At 38.7% G+C, this 27,836-nt stretch overlaps 1 protein-coding gene and 1 long non-coding RNA gene across 2 annotated transcripts in view; both read left to right on the forward strand.

Moving 5' to 3' along the window:
* Nucleotides 1-27,836, forward strand: part of LOC120436365 (inactive N-acetylated-alpha-linked acidic dipeptidase-like protein 2) — a 483,232-nt gene that overhangs the window by 312,795 nt on the left and 142,601 nt on the right. The gene's annotated exons all lie outside the window — the stretch shown is intronic.
* LOC116309955 lies at nucleotides 14,152-16,945 on the forward strand. The gene is made up of 2 exons (XR_005610356.1): nucleotides 14,152-14,200; nucleotides 16,762-16,945. It is a non-coding gene; the product is annotated as an uncharacterized LOC116309955 (long non-coding RNA).

Consider the following 27,836-nt stretch of genomic DNA (forward strand, 5'->3'; position numbering starts at 1 on the left):
AACTTTGTATCTATTTCAACCCTTAAAAAAAGTTCTCATAGAAGGTCTTCTCTGGATAACACACTGCTTTCATCAATGCTTGTCTGCATCAGTATCAGTTTTAATACCCATATTAATCCAACTGTAGCTTAAATATAGATGATTAGAGGTGATTAAAAAAGTTAGGTAACAATAGTACTGCAACTTCAATACAGTGAAAAACCGGAACATTATGAAAATTCATAAATGCGAAAGACGTCTGTCATACACTGGACATGACACGATATGCCCGTGACTCTGCATCTAGGATGTGGGAGAAATGAGCAGATGTAAATGCCTAAACTTTAACAAGGACCAAATATTCATGGCTGTGGAGTTGAAGCCTCTCCCAGATCGCAGAGCTAACACTGATTTTCTAGTTTACAGACAAACCAAACCAGTGGCAGGATGTTAGTGGTTGTGTTGGAGCTTTTAACTCACAACTTAAAGGACCTAAAGGATCTGTTGCATCTTAATGCCACTTTTGGAGATCTTTTGGTGCTTTTTTGCAGCTATGTAAAGAACCAACAGCGGGCTTGTTGTAACTCAATAGAATATCTCAGTATATGTCCATATTTCAGTTTACTTTGCTTCTTCATTTCTATTATTTGTTTTTTTCTCTGTAATTACCTGCCACTAATCAGAATGTTAATATTTCCAATTCTGCTTTGATGTTTTTTGAGGAAGGTTTTCCTCAAAAAATTTACTTCAAAAATGTACTTGTGCAGGAACAACTGCTAGCAGACTCTTAGCCAGACACATTGATTTCAGCAAGCTCAGTATTAAGAATGAAGATGGCCAGATGTTGACATGAAATACTGCCACCTTGTTTTGAAGGCCATTCTTAATGGAGTAATTTTATGCTCATTCTACACATCCATTAAGATAATTCTCCCTTACGTTTAGTATAATAGAAGGATAAAAACGTTCTGTGATCCTTCTCTGCCTTGCAGAAATTAGTTAAGGATATGCCTCACAGGTGTCCTCGGTTTCTTTGAAACAAGACGTCAGGGGTTTAAAGCCTGGTTAGAAAATGCTTCCGGCTAGACCCTAATACCAAATCAGCTACACTGAACTATGAGTGAGAGACAGGTAACTGAAGCCATAACAGCTTTAGTAAAATAGATGGTGTAAAAATGTTACATAATCAAGGTCCCTTTCTTTCTTCCTGAAATTAGTTGGAAGAGATGCCTTGCAGGTGCAGATTAAGCGAGACATCTCTCAAAGGCCTTGGGCAACTTTACAGCTGCTGCAGCTGTTTGTACAAGAATTCAGCTGATTATTAACCTGTCCATTTATTGGAGCTGATAATTCTTTAATTAATGATGGGTTTTTTTAATAATCAAACCACCACTACAAGGTCTTTATCAGTTTATAATAAATGGTAAAGAACTGAATGCTTATATGTCAAGAGTAATACAGTGGTGTAGTAGAGACAACCCCCCCCCCCTAATCCCAACAAAAAAACCAAACAAACATATAATTTTATGACTTAGTTCTATATATGCTGCACTCTCCCTGGAACTTTTCACCTTTTCCTGTCTGAATTATAAAATGTATCCCTCCTATAGTGATTAAAATATTTCCCATTTCCTGAACCACTTAGCAAAAGTAGCAATATCACACTGTGAAATATATCTCACTGCATATAAAGCTGTATTACTGGCACATTTTACTTAAAGTTTCAAAAATGAAAGTAATTATTCTGTAGAAATATGAGGAAAAATGTTTCCCATCAGTGTTATATAGATCTATGGATCAATATTACTGCTGCAGATCTTTAGGGCTGACCTCAGTTGAAATACTTTATATTCTGGTTACTCTACAGCAGGGGTGTCGAAGTCCAGGCCTCGAGGGCCGGTGTCCTGCAGGTTTTAGATAACACCCTGGGTGAACACACCTGAATCAAATAAGTAGTTCATTACCAGGCCTCTGGAGAACTACAAGACATGTTGAGGAGGTAATTTAGCCATTTAAATCAGCTGTGTTGGATCAAGGTCACATCCAAAACCTGCAGGACACCGGCCCTCGAGGCCTGGAGTTCGACACCTGTGCTCTACAGGAACACTTCTTTAAAATCATATGGTTGTAGTGGCTCTCCTGTGAGGACCACACATCTCTAAAAGCAGCTTTTAAAGACCTCCAGAAAATAGGGCTACAACTTCATTAAAAGAAAAAAAGTTTATTAATATAAAATAAAAAGATCACAGGTAAATTAAAAGTTTTAAGCACTGTGTGACACTGATAAATGTCGATCTCTCCAGCGCAGTTTATAAACCAATAATGAAAAAATAAAGGTGCTGTATTTGCAAAGCAGCTTGTTAAATCTATTATATTTGGTCAACCAAGCTTTTTCTCTGTCTTTTTCGTTTTTTTCTTGCTAATCTGAAAATGCAGGTGCAGCCTGCACCTATTCAACTGGCCTTTTCTATTAAGCCAGACATGGCAGCAGCTGGCATCCCCTCTCCATCATCAGGGGTTTTCTTTGCTAATGTGTTAAAGGAGTTATTAAAAGTTTCTTCACACTACTCTCTAGCTCTGCTGTATCCTATGATGGCCAAGGGTAGTCTGAAAATGAAAACTTATTTGTTAATATGATGAATCACAGAGGGCTCACTTATTTACCAATGCTCGCTCTGTTTCTGCACCATGAACTGAGCAATGGAACAGCTTTCCGTCAGTTCCCTGTTAGCATTTAAACACATTTACATGTAAATCTATATTAGCCATCTAGCTTAATTATTTCTGGAATAGAAGAGCCCACAAATGTACTTCATACCTTACTTAGTCACTAGCAACTTATTGGCTTTAAATATATTATCTACCCCTGCTGGTACTCCATGCGGTATTGCAACTGCATGTGTCCATTTCAAGCTTTAGAGAGGCAAAAGCGTGAAATAGACACAGTGGACTGGTGTGTGTGTGTGTGTGTGTGTGTGTGTGTGTGTGTGTGTGTGTGTGTGTGTGTGTGTGTGTGTGTGTGTGTGTGTGTGTGTGTGTGTGTGTGTGTGTGTGTGTGTTTGTTTTCGTGACATCTGAGGACAATTTTATGATAACACACTCACAAAATGAGGACGCTCGGAAAATGAGGACATTTTTGAGGTCCTCATTTTTCCGAGCCTTCTAAAGTGTTCTAGAGGCTCCCAACATGCTCCCAAACCAAAAATCTCGAATGTCCTGAAATATCACAATTTTATGAAAAAGTGTGTTTAAGTGTGTTTAGCGTTTTTGCTCACTTTCAGTTTCGCCGCCTACTGGCCAGTTTTGGAACAAAACACACTTTAAACACACTTTCAGTGACGTCACTCTGCGAGTCCTCATTTTGTAGGTGTGTCAGACACAATAACACATTTGACCCAGGTTATAGTGACGTCACTCTGCGAGTCCTCATTTTGTAGGTGTGTCAGACACAATAACACATTTGACCCAGGTTATACCCTTCTTGGGGCTTATGCAAGGGTAACAACAGTTAAATCAGGCAAATCTTGACAAAAATGAAGGTCTTTAGATTCAGTTATCAGTGCCTGCACATCTTGGGGTTTTTTGTTGTTGACAAAATGTCTCAAAATATAAATTTTCAACATTTGTGTAATTATATTACTATTATTTAATGAGTCTTACTTCTCAAGATCAATGCACAAATTGTCTGACCTTCACTAAGCAGAATGATGTGTGTGCAGATTTTGACCCTTGAAGAGTTTATATTAATCTGCATTAATATAATTGCATCTGCAATCTGCAGTTGAACTTAGAGATTCCTGCCGCTGTCATGCGATTCAGTATGATCATCAGGCTCAGTCTTGACTCTGTGAATTCCAAGATGGCAGCAGCATGTCTCCTTGTTGAATGTCTGCTTTGAATTTTAGGTTGTTGTTTTTTCCTTCTACTATCTTAAATGGATTTTAGTTTTTCTAACAAGCTTTTTAAGAGTATTTTAAACTATTCTGTAAATTCTTGGAAAATGTTTTTTGGGGACCTCTGCTGCTACCAGAAGTTGTCTGCACCACACCAGGGCCTGTGCTGTTTTCTGAGGCCATCTCACTGCACCGGGTCCTGTTCTGCTGGCTGGGGCCATCTGCACCACACCAGGGCCTTTACTGCTGTGTAATCAATTACTGTAAATGTACATGTTATCAGGAAATGATCAGACAGCAGAGGGTTTTCAGGAAACACTGTTAAATGTTCAGTTTCTATTTCATATGTTAAAACAAGATCTAGAGTGTGATTAAAGTGGTGGGTGGGTTCTTTTACATTTTGAGAGAAGCCAATTGAGTCTAATAACAGATTAAATGCGATGTTGAGGCTGTCATTTTTAGCATCTACATGGATGTTAAAATCACCCACAATAATTATTTTATCTGAGCTGAGCACTAAATCAGATAAAAAGTCTGAGAAATCAGACAGAAACTCTGTAAGGCCCAGGTGGACAATAGATGATAACAAGTAAGACTGGTTTCTGAGTTTTACAGCTGGGGTGGACAGGGGTAAGCATCAGGCTTTCAAATGAATTAAAAGTCTGTCTTGGTCTTTCGTTAATTAATAGGCTGGTGTGGAAAAATTGCTGCCACACCGCCCCCTCCGCCTGTGCTTTGCGATTTCTGGTAGTTAGAATGACTCGGGGGGGGTGTGGATTCATTTAAACTAACATAATCATCCTGCTGCAACCAGGTTTCTGTAAGGCAGAGTACATCGATTTGTTGATCAATTAAGTCATGTACTAACAGAGACTTGGAAGAGAGCGACCTAATATTTAATAATCCACAATGTTTTACTCTTTGGTTCAGATGTGGATACTGTATTGTTCTTTCTTTTGATTTTTTTTTTATGTTTAAATTGTTTTTGCTGGTTTTAGTTTGTTTTTGTCTGTTTGGGAGCTGACACAGTCTCAATGGAGATGGGTTTTTGGGGGGGTAGCAGGAGGAGAGAAGCTGCAGAGAGGCGTGTAAGACTGCAACTCTGCTTCCTGGTCCCAAATCTGGATAGTCATATTTTGGGGGGTTTAATAAATTTGTCCATATTTCTAGAAATGAGAGCTGCTCCATCCAAAGTGGGATGGATGCCGTCTCCTAACAAGACCAGGTTTCCTCCAGAAGCTTTGCCAATTATCTATGAAGCCCACATCATTTCTGGGACAACACTCAGACAGCAATTTAAGGAGAAATGCAGCTAAACAGGTCACTCCTGGTCTGATTGGGGAGGGGATTAGAGAAAACTACAGAGTCAACATTGTTTTGGCAAAGTTACACACTGATTCGATATTGATTTCAGTGACCTCCGATTGGCGTAACTGGGTGTCATTACTGCCGGTGTGAATTATGATTTTACTGAATTTACTTTTACCCTTATGTGGTGGCGCGAATGAGGAATAACCGGGGACGGTAACTAAGATGTTGACAACGCCACCTGGGGGAGGGAGTTACAACCCAGGAAAGATATCTCTAGCCAATGTAAGTGTTACACTGGCAACCAAAGCCCACAGACTCGTTATTAACGGCAAACATGAGGCAGGTGAATTTTACAAATCAAGGTTTATTAAGAACTACTAAAAACATAGAATTATAAAATCAAAAAGGCACTTAAGGTAGCAGGGTTGAGACGGCAAAATAGTTAATTAAAACGACCAGACTCCCTACCAGGATGCTACCCTAAAAACAATCACAACATGATAAAAGAGCAACTAAACAAAATGGTGGAGACCGGCCACTTGAGGAGGCAACCTACAGGGAGGAGTGCCCAAGGGCGCCACCAATATCTCACCCATGTGATTTCACTGCAGACCTCACTCACACTAAACGGTGCAATCTACCTATGCCCGGTGTGTACACTTGCATGCATCGGGGAGGGGATTCCACCTCATGTGCCTAGCTCCTCAACAAGCGGCCACACCTCCACTAAAGCAATAAAAGAAAGCGTAAAACGTTAAACAGATTAGTAAAAGATCTACATAAAACAAATACACCCCAAATTACTGTTTTTTATAAAAGCATTGCGTAACAAACAAAACAGCATATGACAAGACAGCAGTAGTATAGTGCAAGCCAGCAACAAAAGAGGGAAACAGTTGTCAAAGTCCACCCTACTATGCCACGTTATGATGAACACAAGAGTCCCACTTACCACTCTCTAAAGGGCAATACTAAACTGAGTAACTTTCCTGTAGAGATCTGCAGCGCTTAACTGCCTAATGCCACCTTGGATGGACAAGACTACCAAATGACTCCTTCTGGTAGTGAAGCGCAGCTGTTTCTTATAAGCCTGCTAATTGTCAACTGGGAAGGTGTGGATGTTAGTGGTGCGTTTGTGGACATCATGTAAAATCCTACCCCAGAATCTACTTCACTACACTTAGCCAGCAGTTTTAAATTTCCTTCAATGTCGCCTGCTCTGGCCCCTGGAAGACAATTGACTATGGTTGCCGGTGTCTCTAGCTTCACATGTCTGAGAACAGAATCACCAATTACCAGAGTTTGACCCCCGACGGGTGTGTCGCCGAGTGGGGAAAAACGGTTAGACACATGTATGAATTTGAGGAATGGACCCAAAATGCAGACACAAAGGAACGTGAAAGAAAATTTTAATATTAACAGAAAGCAAGCTGTTTATTAAGGCTGGTAAATAGGCAGAACCAGCTTCCAGTTTGGATTCGGGAGACAGACACCATCTCTACTTTTAAGATTAGGCTTCAAACTTTCCTTTTGCTAAAGCATATAGTTAGGGCAGGATCAGGTGACCCTGAATCCTCCCTTAGTTGTGCTGCAGTGGACGTAGGCTGATGGGGATTCCCATGATGCACTGAGTTTTTTCCTTTCCAGTCACCTTTCTCACTCACTATGTGTTAATAGACCTCTCTGCACTGAATCATGCTTGTTATTAATCCACAGCATGTCTTTATCCTGTCTTCCTTCTCTCACCCCAACCAATCACAGCAGATGGCCCCACCCTCCCTGAGCCTGGTTCTGCTGGAGGTTTCTTCCTGTTAAAGGGGTTTTTTCCTTCGCACTGTCGCCAAAGTGCTTGCTCATAGGTGGTCATATGATTGTTGGGTTTTTCCTCTGTATCTATTATTGTGCGATCTACTGTACAATATAAAGCGCCTTGAGGCGATTGTTGTTGTGATTTGGTGCTATATAAATAAAATTGAATTTAATTGAATTAAAAGATTACAAAACAAAAGGCAGAAGTGAAGCTAAACAATAACCTAACCTGGGGACAAACCATGAAACCTGACATGGATACAAACATACCTGGAACATGGAAACGTGGCACCAAAGACAACAGATGACCTGACACTGAACAAATGAGGACAGGACTTACAGTGGCTTGCAAAAGTATTCGGCCCCTTGAACTTTTCCACATTTTGTCACATTACTGCCACAAACATGAATCAATTTTATTGGAATTCCACGTGAAAGACCAACACAAAGTGGTGTACACGTGAGAAGTGGAACGAAAATCATACATGATTCCAAACATTTTTACAAATAAATAACTGAAAAGGGGGTGTGCCTAATTATTCAGCCCCTGAGTCAATACTTTGTAGAACCACCTTTTGCTGAAATTGGATTCCATTAAAATTGATTCATGTTTGTAGCAGTAATGTGACAAAATGTGGAAAGCGGACGAATACTTTTGCAAGCCATTGTAAGTACACAGAGAGACAATGAGGGGATGAGGAACAGCTGGGACAAATCAGACCTAACAAGACAAGGGGAAACAAAACTAGACTCACTGCATATAGGACAAGGACTTTCACAATAAAACAGACATCACAAGGGTAATCTAATAAACAAATGAACTTAGCTAACCTAAAGAACTTATAAATAAACATCGACATCCAAACAAACTAAAACTTAAAATGCTGGGTCAACAGACCCAGGAAAGTGACAGTAAAATCATTTATTATACATTATACTTATTTTCTTAAATTGCTTATCTATTATCTGTATTTTCACCTGAGGGTCTAAGGGTGCTGCTCTTCTTTTCATGACAAATTAGGACATGTTTATGATAACACACTGACAATATCAGGCCAATTTTGGCATTACTCCATCAGTGAACAGCATGCCCATGCTAACTTAAACTAGACCAGCAAGCTAACCACATGTGTATTAAGTGTTACTTAAGAATAGGAACCAAACAAATTAACGGAACGAAATTAACTGTAACAGCAGTTTGCAAAACACTGTGACACTTCTCAAGTGTTCCTACCTCAAATACAGCGAGTGTTGCTGTGTTTTTGTTGTTAAATGGACGAGGAGAGCCCGTGGCTGGTGAGAGGATGCGGCATTTCGTCAGTGGAACATAGAACGACGTCTGTGATTGGTCAACACGTGAGTAACGCTGCATCTGATTGTTCGAAAGCCTCAACCAAAGATCTGCTGGTCACGGCAAGATACAAACTCGCCGGAGCTCTGAGTGAACGGCACATCCGGGACCTTCAGCACTCAGCAGAGATTTGTCTTGACGTATGTATTTACCTTTGATATCCATGACTCGACGCACATTTAGCAAGGTAAGGTTGTATGTTTAACAAGCTAATTAACGCTAGTTAAACGGAATTAAAACAATACACAATCGATTTGAACAAACTGTGTAATGAATGATGATGAATGCTAAAAAAATTACTTAAGATTTATCTTCAACAATAGATATTAGAAGTTAAATTTAACTGTTTTTAAATTTCCACCGGAGTTAAAGGGACCTGCGACCTTGCACGTGCTCTGCATCTGCAACTGCACAGACAGTCAGTCTAAGCTCTTTTTAAGTGTAGCTAACTGCAACACACACTTTTTTTTTTCAACACAAGATATGTTTGGGGGGATTTAAATGTTAATAATAATGTTTTCGTATTTAGCACAAACCAATAGGTCTGGGTCTCTGGCCCAGCGTTTCTGACGTTATTCTAAGGTTTTTGAGTTTCTTATATTTAGTGGTGGGTTAGTTGAGTTTGGCTTAACGTTATTAACATTGTTTTAAGGAGTTTATGTTAGGGTTGTATATTACAACGTTTGTATTTTCATGCCATTTTTCCTGTTTTATTTTGAAAGAGTCTGTTGTGTTCAGTTCATTAATCTCACTACCCTGTTGTGTCAATAGAATCATTTGTGCCAGCTACTTCCCTGCTCTCCTTCCATCCTGTCTCAACCTCCAACAGGAAAGTAGAAGTCCTCATATGGTAGGACCAGTGATTGTAGTGTGTGTGTTACACTGTCCTCATATTGTTTTAAGCTGTGAAGGACATGAGTGTGTTTCAGTTGCCTTCCTCATGTGGTAGGACCAACAACTCTAGTGTGTCTTACACTGTCCTCTTATTGTTTTAAGCTGTGAAGGACATGAGTGTGTTTAAGTAGAAGTCCTCATATGGTAGGACCAGTGATTGTAGTGTGTGTGTTACACTGTCCTCATATTGTTTTAAGCTGTGAAGGACATGAGTGTGTTTCAGTTGCCTTCCTCATGTGCTTGGACCAACAACTCTAGTGTGTGTTACACTGTCCTCATATTGTTGGTAGCAGAACTGTACAGTGTTAAGTTTCTATAGAATCTGGTATAAGGAAGTCAGATCCTTCTTTAATAATGTTCACTGATACAAATATGATCTGTAGTTAATCATCTAGTCGGGATTTATACTAGAGAATGTTTCTGACGGTATATTGTTGTCTTTTGTTGCAGACACCAAGTGCTGAGGTCCTGTCTCAGCCTCATACAGACCAATTGGTGAGTGACATACCCACTTCATTCTTCCAACAGGTTACACATCATGTTTTTGTATTTGGTATCAAGTATATGTGTCAGTTGGGCCTAGTGCATAAATGAAATGCACTTTGATTATACTAAAACAATCAGTTTGAGTGAAAGTTTCCCAAAAACAACATTAGCATTAGGAGAAAGTAATTGTCTGTAACATTTGTTAGTCCAAACTTTCCTTAAAGCATCAGCTTGATCTTTATTCTGACTACATTTGATATTTTTGTCCTTTTACACATGTTTTTGTCCATTTAACCTCCCGCTGATCAGTTTACATGATTTAATTTCTGGGGAAATAGATGGCTTTACATCAGTGTTGGGTCTAGAGCTTTTATTGACAACAGCAGGAGAAGTTAGAAGTCAGGAACATGAACTCTACATGTGTTCAGTCGTCATGTCCTCATATTGTTTTAAGCTGTGAAGGACATGAGTGTGTTTAAGTAGAAGTCCTCATATGGTAGGACCAGTGATTGTAGTGTGTGTTACACTGTCCTCATATTGTTTTAAGCTGTGAAGGACATGAGTGTGTTTCAGTTGCCTTCCTCATGTGCTTGGACCAACAACTCTAGTGTGTGTTACAATGTCCTCATATTGTTGGTAGCAGAACTGTACAGTGTTAAGTTTCTTTAGAATCTGGTATAAGGAAGTCAGATCCTTCTGTAATAATGTTCACTGATACAAATATGATCTGTAGTTGATCATCTAGTCGGGATTTATACTAGAGAATGTTTCTGACGTTATATTGTTGTCTTTGTGTTGCAGACACCAAGTGCTGAGGTCCTGTCTCAGCCTCATACAGACCAATTGGTGAGTGACATACCCACTTCATTCTTCCAACAGGTTACACATCATGTTTTTGTATTTGGTATCAAGTATATGTGCCAGTTGGGCCTAGTGCATAAATGAAATGCACTTTGATTATACTAAAACAATCAGTTTGAGTGAAAGTTTCCCAAAAACAACATTAGCATTAGGAGAAAGTAATTGTCTGTAACATTTGTTAGTCCAAACTTTCCCTTAAAGCATCAGCTTGATCTTTATTCTGACTACATTTGATATTTTTGTCCTTTTACACATGTTTTTGTCCATTTAACCTCCGCTGATCAGTTTACATGATTTAATTTCTGGGGAAATAGATGGCTTTACATCAGTGTTGGGTCTAGAGCTTTTATTGACAACAGCAGGAGAAGTTAGAAGTCAGGAACATGAACTCTACATGTGTTCAGTCGTCATGTCCTCATATTGTTTTAAGCTGTGAAGGACATGAGTGTGTTTAAGAAGAAGTCCTCATATGGTAGGACCAGTGATTGTAGTGTGTGTGTTACACTGTCCTCATATTGTTTTAAGCTGTGAAGGAGATGAGTGTGTTTCAGTTGCCTTCCTCATGTGCTTGGACCAACAACTCTAGTGTGTGTTACACTGTCCTCATATTGTTGGTAGCAGAACTGTACAGTGTTAAGTTTCTTTAGAATCTGGTATAAGGAAGTCAGATCCTTCTGTAATAATGTTCACTGATACAAATATGATCTGTAGTTGATCATCTAGTCGGGATTTATACTAGAGAATGTTTCTGACGTTATATTGTTGTCTTTTGTTGCAGACACCAAGTGCTGAGGTCCTGTCTCAGCCTCAAACAGACCAATTGGTGAGTGACATACCCACTTCATTCTTCCAACAGGTTACACATCATGTTTTTGTATTTGGTATCAAGTATATGTGCCAGTTGGGTCTAGTGCATAAATGAAATGCACTTTGATTGTATTAAAAAATCAGTTTGAGGAAAGGTTTCCCAACTTTAACATTAGCATTAGGAGAAAGTAATTGTCTGTAACATTTGTTAGTCCAAACTTTCCCTTAAAGCATCAGTGTGATCTTATTCTGACTACATTTGATATTTTTGTCCTTTTACACATGTTTTTGTCCATTTAACCTCCCGCTGATCAGTTTACATGATTTAATTTCTGGGGAAATAGATGGCTTTACATCAGTGTTGGGTCTAGAGCTTTTATTGACAACAGCAGGAGAAGTTAGAAGTCAGGAACATGAACTCTACATGTGTTCAGTCGTCATGTCCTCATATTGTTTTAAGCTGTGAAGGACATGAGTGTGTTTAAGTAGAAGTCTTCATATGGTAGGACCAGTGATTGTAGTGTGTGTGTTACACTGTCCTCATATTGTTTTAAGCTGTGAAGGAGATGAGTGTGTTTCAGTTGCCTTCCTCATGTGCTTGGACCAACAACTCTAGTGTGTGTTACACTGTCCTCATATTGTTGGTAGCAGAACTGTACAGTGTTAAGTTTCTTTAGAATCTGGTATAAGGAAGTCAGATCCTTCTGTAATAATGTTCACTGATACAAATATGATCTGTAGTTGATCATCTAGTCGGGATTTATACTAGAGAATGTTTCTGACGTTATATTGTTGTCTTTTGTTGCAGACACCAAGTGCTGAGGTCCTGTCTCAGCCTCATACAGACCAATTGGTGAGTGACATACCCACTTCATTCTTCCAACAGGTTACACATCATGTTTTTGTATTTGGTATCAAGTATATGTGCCAGTTGGGCCTAGTGCATAAATGAAATGCACTTTGATTGTATTAAAACAATCAGTTTGAGGGAAAGTTTCCCAACATCAACATTAGCATTAGGAGAAAGTAATTGTCTGTAACATTTGTTAGTCCAAACTTTCCTTAAAGCATCAGCGTGATCTTTATTCTGACTACATTTGATATTTTTGTCCTTTTACACATGTTTTTGTCCATTTAACCTCCCGCTGATCAGTTTACATGATTTAATTTCTGGGGAAATAGATGGCTTTACATCAGTGTTGGGTCTAGAGCTTTTATTGACAACAGCAGGAGAAGTTAGAAGTCAGGAACATGAACTCTACATGTGTTCAGTCGTCATGTCCTCATATTGTTTTAAGCTGTGAAGGACATGAGTGTGTTTAAGTAGAAGTCCTCATATGGTAGGACCAGTGATTGTAGTGTGTGTTACACTGTCCTCATATTGTTTTAAGCTGTGAAGGACATGAGTGTGTTTAAGTAGAAGTCCTCATATGGTAGGACCAGTGATTGTAGTGTGTGTTACACTGTCCTCATATTGTTTTAAGCTGTGAAAGAAATGAGTGTGTTTAAGAAGAAGTCCTCATATGGTAGGACCAGTGATTGTAGTGTGTGTGTTACACTGTCCTCATATTGTTTTAAGCTGTGAAGGACATGAGTGTGTTTCAGTTGCCTTCCTCATGTGCTTGGACCAACAACTCTAGTGTGTGTTACAATGTCCTCATATTGTTGGTAGCAGAACTGTACAGTGTTAAGTTTCTATAGAATCTGGTATAAGGAAGTCAGATCCTTCTGTAATAATGTTCACTGATACAAATATGATCTGTAGTTGATCATCTAGTCGGGATTTATACTAGAGAATGTTTCTGACGTTATATTGTTGTCTTTTGTTGCAGACACCAAGTGCTGAGGTCCTGTCTCAGCCTCAAACAGACCAATTGGTGAGTGACATACCCACTTCATTCTTCCAACAGGTTACACATCATGTTTTTGTATTTGGTATCAAGTATATGTGCCAGTTGGGTCTAGTGCATAAATGAAATGCACTTTGATTGTATTAAAACAATCAGTTTGAGGAAAGGTTTCCCAACTTTAACATTAGCATTAGGAGAAAGTAATTGTCTGTAACATTTGTTAGTCCAAACTTTCCTTAAAAGCATCAGCGTGATCTTTATTCTGACTACATTTGATATTTTTGTCCTTTTACACATGTTTTTGTCCATTTAACCTCCCGCTGATCAGTTTACATGATTTAATTTCTGGGGAAATAGATGGCTTTACATCAGTGTTGGGTCTAGAGCTTTTATTGACAACAGCAGGAGAAGTTAGAAGTCAGGAACATGAACTCTACATGTGTTCAGTCGTCATGTCCTCATATTGTTTTAAGCTGTGAAGGACATGAGTGTGTTTAAGTAGAAGTCCTCATATGGTAGGACCAGTGATTGTAGTGTGTGTTACACTGTCCTCATATTGTTTTAAGCTGTGAAGGACATGAGTGTGTTTAAGTAGAAGTCTTCATATGGTAGGACCAGTGATTGTAGTGTGTGTGTTACACTGTCCTCATATTGTTTTAAGCTGTGAAGGAGATGAGTGTGTTTCAGTTGCCTTCCTCATGTGCTTGGACCAACAACTCTAGTGTGTGTTACACTGTCCTCATATTGTTGGTAGCAGAACTGTACAGTGTTAAGTTTCTTTAGAATCTGGTATAAGGAAGTCAGATCCTTCTGTAATAATGTTCACTGATACAAATATGATCTGTAGTTGATCATCTAGTCGGGATTTATACTAGAGAATGTTTCTGACGTTATATTGTTGTCTTTTGTTGCAGACACCAAGTGCTGAGGTCCTGTCTCAGCCTCATACAGACCAATTGGTGAGTGACATACCCACTTCATTCTTCCAACAGGTTACACATCATGTTTTTGTATTTGGTATCAAGTATATGTGCCAGTTGGGCCTAGTGCATAAATGAAATGCACTTTGATTGTATTAAAAAATCAGTTTGAGGAAAGGTTTCCCAACTTTAACATTAGCATTAGGAGAAAGTAATTGTCTGTAACATTTGTTAGTCCAAACTTTCCTTAAAGCATCAGCGTGATCTTTATTCTGACTACATTTGATATTTTTGTCCTTTTACACATGTTTTTGTCCATTTAACCTCCCGCTGATCAGTTTACATGATTTAATTTCTGGGGAAATAGATGGCTTTACATCAGTGTTGGGTCTAGAGCTTTTATTGACAACAGCAGGAGAAGTTAGAAGTCAGGAACATGAACTCTACATGTGTTCAGTCGTCATGTCCTCATATTGTTTTAAGCTGTGAAGGACATGAGTGTGTTTAAGTAGAAGTCCTCATATGGTAGGACCAGTGATTGTAGTGTGTGTGTTACACTGTCCTCATATTGTTTTAAGCTGTGAAGGACATGAGTGTGTTTAAGAAGAAGTCCTCATATGGTAGGACCAGTGGTTGTAGTGTGTGTTACACTGTCCTCATATTGTTTTAAGCTGTGAAAGAAATGAGTGTGTTTAAGAAGAAGTCCTCATATGGTAGGACCAGTGATTGTAGTGTGTGTGTTACACTGTCCTCATATTGTTTTAAGCTGTGAAGGACATGAGTGTGTTTCAGTTGCCTTCCTCATGTGCTTGGACCAACAACTCTAGTGTGTGTTACAATGTCCTCATATTGTTGGTAGCAGAACTGTACAGTGTTAAGTTTCTATAGAATCTGGTATAAGGAAGTCAGATCCTTCTGTAATAATGTTCACTGATACAAATATGATCTGTAGTTGATCATCTAGTCGGGATTTATACTAGAGAATGTTTCTGACGTTATATTGTTGTCTTTTGTTGCAGACACCAAGTGCTGAGGTCCTGTCTCAGCCTCATACAGACCAATTGGTGAGTGACATACCCACTTCATTCTTCCAACAGGTTACACATCATGTTTTTGTATTTGGTATCAAGTATATGTGCCAGTTGGGTCTAGTTCATAAATGAAATGCACTTTGATTGTATTAAAACAATCAGTTTGAGGAAAGGTTTCCCAACATCAACATTAGCATTAGGAGAAAGTAATTGTCTGTAACATTTGTTAGTCCAAACTTTCCCTTTAAAGCATCAGCTTGATCTTTATTCCTACTAAATTTGATATTTTTGTATTTTTGTGTTACATTGTCCTCACATTGTTTTAAGCTGTGAATGACATGAATGTGTTTTTGTAGCCTTTCTCAATTGGTAGAACCAACAACTCTAGTTTGTGTTACATTGCTCCTTTAAAGTGCTCCAGTAGAAAGCAAGGTTTAAGAACATTTTGTATTCACATTATAAACTATAAACTAAAATATTTTCTATCTTCTACCTCAGTTTTCACTAGTGTCTTTGACTCTATTGGTCCCTGTATTGTGGAAATGATAAATATTTCTCTTCATACTGGCTCAGTTTCCAGCTTCTTTAAAAAGCTGTTGTTGAGCCAATATTAAAGAAACTTTACCCAGATCCATGCCTCCCTAACGATTACAGGCCAATATCCAAATTGTCTTTTGTACCAAAGATTTTGGAACAAACTGGAGGACAACAACTTAACTATTTCCTGGAGAAAATGCTGCTATGGACGTTTTCCAGTCTGGTTTTCGTAAATTGCACTCTACAGAAGCGGCTTTGCTTTAAGTGTTTAGTGACATCTTGATGGCAGCAGACTCTGGAGAGTACACAGATCTGGTCCTGTTGGGTCTGCTTTTGATACTGTAGGTCACAGCATCATGATAACCAGACTCAAGAACCTGTTTGGGATTACTGGTATTGTTTCAAATTGTTCATGTTATATTTGTCTGGGAGATCTTTTACTGTTCGTATGAACCAAGTGATGATCAACAGTTTTGCCTTGTGAGGTACCTCAGGGATCTGTCCTGTGTCCAATTCTCGTTTTGCTTTACATATTCCCCCTAGGCCAAAAATATTAGGCGCTACAATAATAACTCCTACTATCTCTATGCTGATGACATTCAGTTATACTGTTCTTTAAAGTCTCTTAGTTTCATAAATTGTCTAGTTTAAGTAATTGCCTGACAGAAATTATGCAATTGTTAAATGACAGCTTCCTCCAGCTAAACTCTGATAAAACAGAAACTCCTTTAAAACTCCTTTAAAGCATCAGCTTGATCTTTATTCCTACTAAATTTGATATTTTTGTGTTTTTGTGTTACATTGTCCTCACATTGTTTTAAGCTGTGAAGGACATGAATGTGTTTTTGTAGCCTTTCTCAATTGGTAGAACCAACAACTCTAGTTTGTGTTACATTGCTCCTTTAAAGTGCTCCAGTAGAAAGCAAGGTTTAAGAACATTTTGTATTCACATTATAAACTATAAACTAGAATATTTTCTATCTTTTCTTGCATTCACATTAAGATATTTTCTTTTGTTTCCATTTATGACAGCTGGGAAGGTGAGAAGCAAGTGGACAAATGATGAAGTAAAGGTTGCTGCAAAGTACCAGGTAAAAGGAATGTGACTGCTGCTTCCAAGCAGAGCCGGCAGCTCTGAAAGGCAGAGACTGGGTTGCCATAAAGTACTACATCCACAACAGGATCATAGCATTAAAAGAAAGATGCAAGGAAAAAAGAAACAACCAAAAGAGATACTTTGTTGCTTCCACAGTTATGTCAGTATTGTAGTTTTCTGTATTGCATTGTTCTTACTCATAAATCTGTGGTTTATGCTGGGTGCTTTTTGCAATTAAATGATAAGAAAGGCAGATAATGTTCCACGTTTTTATTCACATGAACATTCACTACAAAATGAATTAATGCATTACAATAATAAGACGACTTAAAAAGTAGACTGACCACATTTGACCTATGTCTTTTTTAAGTCTCTACACAGCTCATATTTACTGTTTTATTAACACATAAATGTCTGATATTTCTGTCAGAAGTTACCCGACTGGTGAGCATCCATGCCTATTATATTGTAATCTCAAAAGGAGCCAAGCTAAAAATACAGAACCTACCCTTACCTGGTCCTTATAAGTCATGTATACTTGAAAATTATGTGTTTCCATGGGCTTCACAATTCACCTAAACATGAAATATCAGTGTGTGACCTTATGGTACTCATAACTCACATAAACCTGACAGTGTCCTCACAAGTAGCATTAAATTCAGGTTTGACCAAAATTTCACCCTAGCCAAAATCTCAACAGATGGGCGTGTTCCTGGAAGCATGGGTCAAACTTTGTGTGATTCCCATGCCTCTAGGACCTTCAGAAAGGCACGTTCCCATTTGTCACATTTTTGTCATAGGTCCTGATATTTCACGAAAACACGTATGTGTGTGTGTGTGTGTGTGTGTGTGTTACAAACCATGATATTGAGTAATGTACTGAACTTCACTGATATACACTTAAATAAAACCATGTCATAATACTATGAATGTTAAACTTCAAATGAAGTACAGTAAACATAATAAATGCACATCTTACCAATAGTTTGTGTGAGCATGGAGTGCAGTTAAAATAGTGTCACTTTAGCATGTTTACGGTTACTGTTATAGTCCTTTGTTTCACTGTTTTCATGTAATCACTGACTGATTCCATTATGCTGACAGTTTGAACATATTTTACTTTTTGGTCTCAATGATGACTCTATGTATGACATATGCATGGTAATGCATATGTAGAACAAATAGAACTTTTTGCTGTTGTTCTTTTTCCTTTTGGGACAGATATTTTTTCCCTAACTCTTTAGCCTTCATGTGTGCAAATACCTTTTTTTCACCTATACCATGACTATTTCATTTGCATCAATAACATAAAAGTTAAAACGTGTGAAACGTCACAATAAAAGCAAGACTTTGACTGTTCTTTGAAATGTTGCTTGTGTGCAAGGGGGAGGATAGCACTCCTAATATGAGCTAAATATTCCCTCTCACCCCATCCCACACTTCACAGTCATATACAATCTGCATTGGCCACTCTGCTGATTAAGTATAGCAGCTCAATGATTCAGCCTCCCAAACTGTCTCTTTATTCCAACCTGGGGGTGTTTTGCAGATATGATCAGCCCTCGCAGATTTCTTCCCAACTTCTACCGTCTTTTTAAACTCGGAAAACTTTTGCCTTTTGAAAAAACACACCTCATCGTTACTCTATCTCATTTCCTTCCTCCACCCCCACCACCACCTCTTCCCTTTTTTTTTGTTTTTTCTCATTGTCCCTTAAGCACTACAACCCTCTCCCCACCTTGCTCACTTTCATTCTATCACCTCTTAACCTTCTCTTTCATCGGCAGCAGGCTTTGCATCTCCCTAACCTCTCATTTTCCTCATTAAAATCTTTCTCTTACTTCTGCTCTACATGCTCTCTTTGTCTGTTCAGGCTATGATGCTTAGTATAATCTTTTTTTAGAGTTAAGTCATTCATCCACAGGGAAGATTTATCTTCTTGTCAATTACCAATCAGGTTCAGGTACAGGAGGTCACAAATGGATACGAGTGCAATGTCCCTTTAATCCCCTAATCTAAAATAAAGTAATAGGTAGAAAGGGCCCTGTCACATTTGGCTGTAATGAAGCTGCAGACAACCTCTGTCAGTGCCTTAAAAGAGACAAAGAGAATGTAACTTACCTTTGATCTTCTTTAAGGAAACACGTTAACATAAAAAAAAATCACAATGCATGCATTCTATCTGCTCTGGCGTCATTCTTAATGTGTATACTGTAAATACCAAGAGGACACTGGTGGTGCTATAAATAATGTGAAAGAAGAAAAGCTTTCTCTTCATCACCCAAGGACAATTTCTCACTTAACTGCACTTTTTCAGTTCAGATATCGCTACCTATAATTTATTTGCACACATATTGCTCCATGTGCCTACTCTAATCTATGGGGTGTTAGCCATACCTGCAATAATTACCTGTCCAGATGCTGGACTAGCTCCTGAAAAGCAAATTTTTTTGGAAAGAAAACAACAATCTAACCACTCACTTAGAGGATAATTTAATTACCTGCTCACATAAAACTGAGCTCATAGCCCAGGAGGATCAAAGTTACTCTTTTCTTTGGCCATAACTTTCAGTTGTCACTGCTTTGCTTATTGTACCTGACTGAAAGAGGTGCATGATGCTGTAGAAAACCAGGTCATAGATTTGTCTTCGTCTGATCAGAAAAAGAAGGCCCAGTCTAGACTTCAACCTGATTGAGATTGTGGTAGGACCTTAAGACAGTTGTGCATAAATGAATGCCCGCAAAGTCAAATGAACTGAATCAATGTGTGTAAAAACCTTCTATTTTAAAATGTTGACAAACTTTATATGAGAAAACAAGCTCTAAAGACTACTTTATGGAAATGGTGAACATGGCACAAAACTGTTGCCTACTGTAAATACACCTCAAGCAGATGCAGAGCAATGTTGATTTTATTTACTTTAATCTGTGTACTTTGTATTTGAGTCCAGTATTTAATCTCTTTTAGCTCTGCTTTGGATTTCTATCGTCCCTCTCCCTCTCTCTTGCGCTCTCTCTGGGGAGGCTGGTGCCAGCAAATCTTTCGGGTGCCCAGATTGTGGAGCACAGAAAACTGAAAATCACATCATAGGATATTGATTTTACAAGTTTGAATTTGAGTTTGATGTAATACTTGAAATGGCTTCTCCTAAACTCATGGTCAACTAAAACTCTTGTTGAGTGGGTGCTAGGCACATGTGCTGTTATATATGCTGGGTTTGGGGAACTTTGTCAAGAATTGTTTATTAAAAAAACCCTGTATAACACCAATAACGGTTGGAGTGAAACGTTACCATCGAGTCAGAGAACATCTTTTGGTTAGCAGCTTTCCAAAAGTTGAGGAAATCCCAGTCACAAATCCTTTTTTGCATTTTTGGTCATTGCAGATGTTAAAAAATAATAATAATATTATTAATATGGATGTAAACAAGGCCACATTATACATCAAGATTTTAAACATCACCTGTCTGTCTCCCCTTTTCCTGTTAAGCTTCACTGTTGTTTTCATTAGTAGACATAGTAGATAAATGTATAGTGAAACTGTTAAAATAAGTAAATAATGCTTTTGTTTTTCCTAGAAATGTACACTTTTTATTAGGCAATATGCTCATCTAGCCATGTGAGTGTTGCATACAAAGCCTTTTTGGTCCCAGACAGGCTCAGCCAATGCTTTGTTACATGAACAAATCAAAACAGCCAAATGCATCATTACAACTCTGCAGAGTGCCACTGAACTAACCAAATCATTTCTCCACTGTGTATACTTTTTGTTTACCTTCCCGTCTCCTCTGACCTTGCCTCATACCTGTCCATTCATTGGCATTTGTGTCTCTGGCACAGTCTATCACACCATTCATCATCTCAAGTGTGTTTGAGTTGCCCCAGGTATTCTTTGCACCTTCCAATATTTACAAACAGGTCTACACATGTCATTTATCTTGTTTGTGCAACAGCTGTAATACCTGCTACTTATCTTACTTTGCTTGGACCTGTCTTCCAAACTGAGATGCTGCTGCACTGATAGTTTTGGAATGGGTGCTTGGGAACCAATTATAATAAAACTAGATACTCGTTTTGTAGGGGATTTATACCAGGAGAGGGGGCAACAGGGGGTCGAAGGACTGCGAGAAGTCAAGAGGATGAGAAACAGAGGTGGAAAGGGAGATACAAGTGGTGCTTTGGTGGCTAGAAGAATACAAAACAAATGGAGAGGACCTTGTGCTTTAATTGGGTATTGTTCCAGATTTATGTTGGTCTTGTCTGCAGTTGGAGTGTGGGTGGCTTGTGGCAGGTGCCTCTATTTGAAAACAAATGGTCGCCAGTGGATAGCACATTGTTAGACTGAAAAAAAGACCACAGTGGCAAATTGTTCATCTTCCCTCTCTCAAAGAAATGGTCAACAGTGTGTGTATTTTTTTGCTTTTCCAATTGTGTGTGTGTGTGTGTGTGTGTGTGTGTGTGTGTGTGTGTGTGTGTGTGTGTGTATATAACTGGAATTACAGGATCTTACATGTATATGTGCACACTCTGCAAGTTACTGTTGTGTGATTTCAACCCCTCCGTGTGGGCTTTATGTGGGGAAGTGGTTTATTATACATGCTGCTGGGTGTCCCATTTTAAATAGGCCTTTAGTCACTGTAACTATTCTGTATTGCCTACAGAAACACTGAGGTTCAAAATGTTTTTTGAATCTAAATGAAAAGAATAATACCTTAGTCAGCTAAGGCTACATGAGTGTATACTACAAGGGCAGTATAGGACAGAATGAATCCATTGTATCCAAAGCATCTGAGACCAAAAATGACTACACCATGACAAATCACAACATCCAAACAGGCGGTTATGTAGTGGTCTAAGAAGACACCAATACAAATCAGAAACCTTGTTCTAAAGAGGAAAACAAGGACAAATAATTTTAATGGGCTATGACTAGTCCTGTATCTACTAAAGGAATTAAGTTTGCAACATTAACAGAAGGGTGTATAAAAGCAGATGTATGTAGCTCATGACTGGGCCAAACATAACTAGATTTCAGTGTCATTGCAAGTTTATGTGTTAGTTTGTTCCTATTCTATCGCTACATCAGGTTTTTTTGTATGTATGTGTTTCATGAATACACAGTATTCATTTCCAGTATGCTAGCACGTCAAAATGTAGAGCTAACCAAAGAGATTTTCAGTCCTCTTTACGAGTACCATGAATTCATACACCTTGGCTAGAAGATGCTGACAGAAAAAATATTGACGTGCTGTGAAACACATTGTCATTTGCAGTACTGGTCAAGTTACTTGAAAAAATTAATTAGTTACTAATTACTGATTACTTCTCCAAAAAAGTAATCCTGTTACTTTACTGATTACTTATTTTCAAAAGTAATTAGTTACTTAGTTACTTTTCAAAAACATGATACACAACCTGAATGCATAATAAAGCAACAGACCTTTCAGCCCAATTCTATTTTTTATGCATTACCCATCATACAAAATTGAATCAAATGGAAAGCCTCTTTCTAAAAAGTGTTTTATGAGTTTTAATCTTTTAATTAGAAAAAATTCAATTATATGCAACTGTCTTTGACTTGAAGAAACTGCTTAACATTTAAACCTATTTTCTGCATATTCCAGCATATAAAATAAAATAATGTTTTGTGTTTACACTCACTCTTTCAAATAGATGCAAGTAAAACACAGCAAAAGATGAATAAAATCGAAGATTCGGGGGCACTGTCCTGTCGCTCTTAAATCTATTTTCACCTATTTAGCACGAGTGGGGAAGGTGGAGGTTTGCCCGGTGCCGCAGTGGTCATGTCAGCGGGGGGATCTGGGGGTTTCTTTATGATTTCACATTCCCGTGGCAGCGTGCTAGGTACTTGCTCAGATTTGAAGTTTAATTTTTCGCTGTAGAAAGAAGTTTTCTTCCCACGCAGAGTGTACAGTGGACGCTAATGTTTTTGTCAATTCTAATGCAAGCACGCTTTAAACGCTGCACGGCCATACTCTCTCCCACACTCCATATTATCCGTGGTGATCTACACACGTCTGTTGCTGCCATGGGCGTCGCACGCACTTACGTCATTATCATGAGACACTCTCACAAACAAAATCACGACGGTTTAGTAACGCAGTAAGACAGCGTGCTTACGGGAAAGTAACAGTAATCTAATTACTTTTTTGCAATAGTAATCCCTTACATTACCCGTTACTTGAAAAAAGTAATCAGATTACAGTAATGCATTACTGCCCATCTCTGGTCATTTGCTATGCTTGTGATTCCATGTGACGGTAAGAGTTAAAATCTGTTCTCCAGTATACAGAAATGTTGTTGTAGACAGTACAGTTAAAAAAAAAAATCCTACAAATATTCTTAGGAACATATTCGTATCGTGGTGTTTCTGAGATAATCCTCTTAACATTCCTGGTTTGTGGTGTTTTTGTCTGACCTAATCTTCTCAGTGCTTTGAAATCTATTATGCACTAAGCTTCATGTTCATACAGATTTGGTTTTATTAATCTATTTGTCGTAAAAGCATGTGAACAACTATAACAGAAAGAGGATGCTGTTCTAATGTAAAACACATAATAAAAGGTGAAAAACTGCTGTAGACACAACTATGGGAGCATTTGTGAAATGGAGCATTTCTTCTGAAAAAGAATATATATATGAGAGAGAGAACGAGAGAGAGGAATTCACTGAAAATGCCTTGCAAGTTGCCGCCAGTGAAGAGTAAACATGACAAAATGCCCTCTAATGTATCTACACAATGATGAAAGCACACAAAATGTCTGTGGTGACTATCTTAGTTATGGTTAAATCAGCATTAACAGTTCTGTAGTGTGCTTCTATATGTGAATGAAGTACCCTCATGGGTGCCCTTTCATTGGAAGAAAACATGATGGTGACCTGTAGGCCTCCCCCCAAGCAAGAAAAAATGACATGCCCTTTAAATGAAAAAGATGTAATGTGGTGCCTTATGAGTTGCGGTTGTAATGGGCTCAGCTGGGGAATCTGAGATGTCACCCTTCTAGTGAAATAAAAAAAACCCACAAAAGTGCTATTTAGTATAGCATACCAGGATGCGGAATTGGATGCCCTTTCAAGGAAAAAAAAATCACAGACAAAACAACCCTCTAGTTTGACCCCATGTATGATGAAAGATGATGTCGTGATGACTTCATTTTCAGTGGACAAATCCAGGGTGCCACCCCCTATAGGTTGTACTGTTTGGGAGAAAAATGCTGGGAAGCACCTCTCCATTGAACAAGAGAGGATGCAATTGACTATATAAGCTATTATGTATCTTCCATGTAGCCTTGGAAAATAAGGCATCATCAAAAACACTGTGTAGGTGTTATTATTCAGTTCATTTGATTTTGGCACATTACTGTTTATGCTTTTGAGGTAATTGTGATCGACAATTTAATGTAAATCACAACTGACAATTTAAGTTTAGGGGCCACATACACGAGCACTCTGTCTTGTAGTAGTGTCTTGAAGTTGGAAGTAAGGCAGGTCATATAGCACAATATATCACACAGATTGCAAAGAAAAGTTTGCATATTTCATGTCATGAAATACACAAAAAATTCTCAGGTGAACATTATTTTATGACACCAGGTGGCATATTATGTAAATGAAAAACTAATAAAAAACTGGAGCTAGTAGATATACACGTACATTTATCTTCAAGTGTAGTGGTCTCCTCCTGGTGTCCTCCTGTCCCTTCATGCATCCCAGTTTATGACTTCTCACATTGATCAAACGCACAACCCACATCCAGCCCAAACTTTTGCACATGAAATATGAGTCTGAGACACCAAGTTTACACAATAGAAAATACCCATGAAAATGTATATCTTTATGGCCCAAAGGAGCAATCATAAAGACTTACCCACAGGAGAAATTTTTCTGTGTCCATTCCTCTCCTACCAAAAAATCTAAAATTCTAAAATCTCACACAAAGGCCATTTCAAAACCAATAAAAACGTATAATTTAAGTCATCCATAAAATGTATCTAAAATACCATAGACCTTTGTGTGTTTCCAGAATGTTGGATTTTGAACACAATTTGCATTCACTGTGACAAATTGTAGTCTTATGCATGCTCATAGAGTATGCTTCTGCTGGAAAAACAATGGCTGATACTTTAATTGAATTATAATACCATGTCAGGTTTTCAAACATAAAGAAATGGATAACAATAGGCTTGCTTTGGAATCACACTGTATATGGTAAATATGAACATCATCCACATTAGCTGGGAGGCTTAATTTATATGTCTGTTTTATATGTTTTCTCACATAAAGCCAGCGGAAAGGAAGCTGATGATAAATCACCAGAATGGGTGTGTGACTTTATGGCCTTCCAAGATGGCTCGACGGCACACTTGGCATAATGTTTGAAATAGTACGCTGTCGGCAATATGTTTGAATTACCATAGTTCTTGTATTGTCAGGAAAGGCATTGTGTGACTGCGGCAGCCTCAATGAATCTGCATAATCACGAGGAGAAGCTGCTCGGTCTCAGAAGGCATTTATGCTGCTGACAGCATGGCCCTTCCATCACAGTTTCATATCACAGCGACAAAATATAAGTAGGGGAATGCATATGAAAATGTGTGTTAGGTGAAGAATGACGACTGTCATTACTTGTGGCTGTGATATTTGTCAGATGCTGTGGGGTGATGCATTTTTCGAACAGGGTTTTTTTTTCCCCCTTGCCTATTCTGCAGAAAATACTCTGCAACAAACCTATTGTTTGTAAAAAGGGGAAGCGGCTGCAGTTCATAGCCAGAGCTTTCTTGACATTTATTTTGTTTAATAGATGGCTCCTAAATTAAGGACCAATTACAGACAATTTTGTTGTACAACATAAGGCCTTGAATGGATCACATATATCTATATATATCTATATATAGATATATGTGTGTGTATTTAATAAAATTCCTGTATCAAAGGCCTGGGAGCTTGAGGGTCCTGCGGAGTATCTTAGCTGTTCGTAGGACTGCACTCCCCTGGACAGAAATCACGGATGTTGTTCCTGGGATCTGCAGGAGCCACTCACCTAGCTTGGGAGCACAGAGCACCAAGCGCTCTGATTACCACTGGGATCCCTGTTACTTTCACCCTCCACATCTTCTTGAACCCTTTTCTCAGCCCTTGGTATTTCTCCAGCTTCTTGTCGTCGTTGTCATTTGGTATCGCTACATCTATCACTACGGCTGTCTTCCTCTACTTGTCTACCACTACTATTACCAGGTGGTTAGCCACCACTATTTTGTCTGTCTGTATCAGGCACAGTTGTTTCTCTACACTATTTCAGCCACTTGGTTATGGCGTTCCATGTATGCCCTGCCTGCTAGCGTCTTGCATCCTGCTGTTATGTGCTGGATTGTCTCAGGGGCATCTTTACACAGCCTGCACCTGCGGTTTTGCTTGGTGTGATAGACCCCAGCCTCTATGGATCTTGTGCTCAGAGCGTGTTCCTGTGCTGCCATGATTAGTGCCTCTGTGCTGTCTTTCAGTCCAGCTTTGCAATGTCTGCAATGTTGCCTTCTGGCAGTTCGATCCCCTCAGTTGTGAGTACCTTCCCTCTCTTCGTTATCATCCGACCACACTTCTCTAGTCCGAACGACATTGCGATGTCATTGCTGTATATCATGGTGGTGTGGATCAGTGAATCGATGTCTCGTTCACTCTTGGCATGCAGCTTGATGCCATCCATGTAGAGGAGGTGGCTGATGATTGCCCTGTTCCGTAGTCGGTGGGGACAGAGCATCTCCCTGGTAGATCCCGCACTTGATGGTGACTTGTGCTGTTGGCTTGAAGTTGGCCTCTAGTGTTGTTTTCCCCACTGATTTCCTGATGAAGACTCTTAGGGTCCTGCTGATCTTGTATAGTTCTAGGCATTCCAGGATCCAGGTGTGGAGCATCAAGTCATAGGCCTTCTTGTAATCATTCCAGGCAGTGCTCTGTCTTTTTCTGACATTTCCTATCATTTCTATGTTGATGATATTCAGCTGTACATATCCTTTGTCTCACAAGCCAGATAGGCTATCCACCCTAGTCGACTGTTTATCCCGAATTAGTAACTGATTCTTGACGGATATTGGAAGAAGCTATAATCATGGCCTGGAGTTTAAAACAAGGTAACAACTGGAGAGCCAGTCAAGTAATTTTTTCCTTTTCTCATCTGGGGAGACCAGTATTTTTAATCGCGGTCTAATATTTGATTCCTCTTTGGACTTTGATTCGCACTAATTCATGTTCCTGTTTCTTCCATTTAAAGAACATTTCTAAGTTGCAAGCTGTAGTCTCCTCTGAGCAAAGAAAAATGCATTTTTTTCATTGTGCCTAGATTATTGTAGCACATTGTTTAATGGCTTAGGTAAATAATTTTCTTTCACACCTCCAAGTGATATAAAATGTTGCAGCCAGTTTCCTAAGATACTCAAGCAAGCAAGCTCACATTACCCACATTTTGTTCTCTTTACACTGGCTTCCTGTTGATTTTAGAATTTGTTTTGAAATCCACATACTTGCATTGACAGCACAAAATAGACAAGTTCCAGACTAATATCTCAACTCCCTGTTCAATACACTGCTCACTGTCTGCACTCATGAGCTCAAAATCTATTAGTTCTCCTTTGTTTAAGACTGAAGACTAGGGGAGGTTCAGCCTTTTAGACTGTGGCACCACTTCAGCTCCACTTAGCTTTTAAAAAGCAGTTAAAAATGTTTCTGTTTAATCAGGTCTTTTGTGGACTTTTTTTTCTGCTTTAACATAGTTCTCTATTGATATTGTGCTGGTGATTTTATTGTACAGTGTTTTGTGACTTTGTCTCTGAAAACTGCTTTATAAATAAGCTTAACTCATTTATTTACCTCTTTGGAAATTGTGACACTTGAAGTTTAGTTACAGCAGGCCTTAAATTATAGTTTATGGTGTCCAGTTAATTGCATTAGTTTTCAGTGGAAATGAAAATGAATAAAGTGATATTTAAACTAAAGTTGA

This window comes from Oreochromis aureus, linkage group 23, assembly GCF_013358895.1.
Source record: "Oreochromis aureus strain Israel breed Guangdong linkage group 23, ZZ_aureus, whole genome shotgun sequence".
NCBI lineage: Eukaryota > Metazoa > Chordata > Actinopteri > Cichliformes > Cichlidae > Oreochromis > Oreochromis aureus.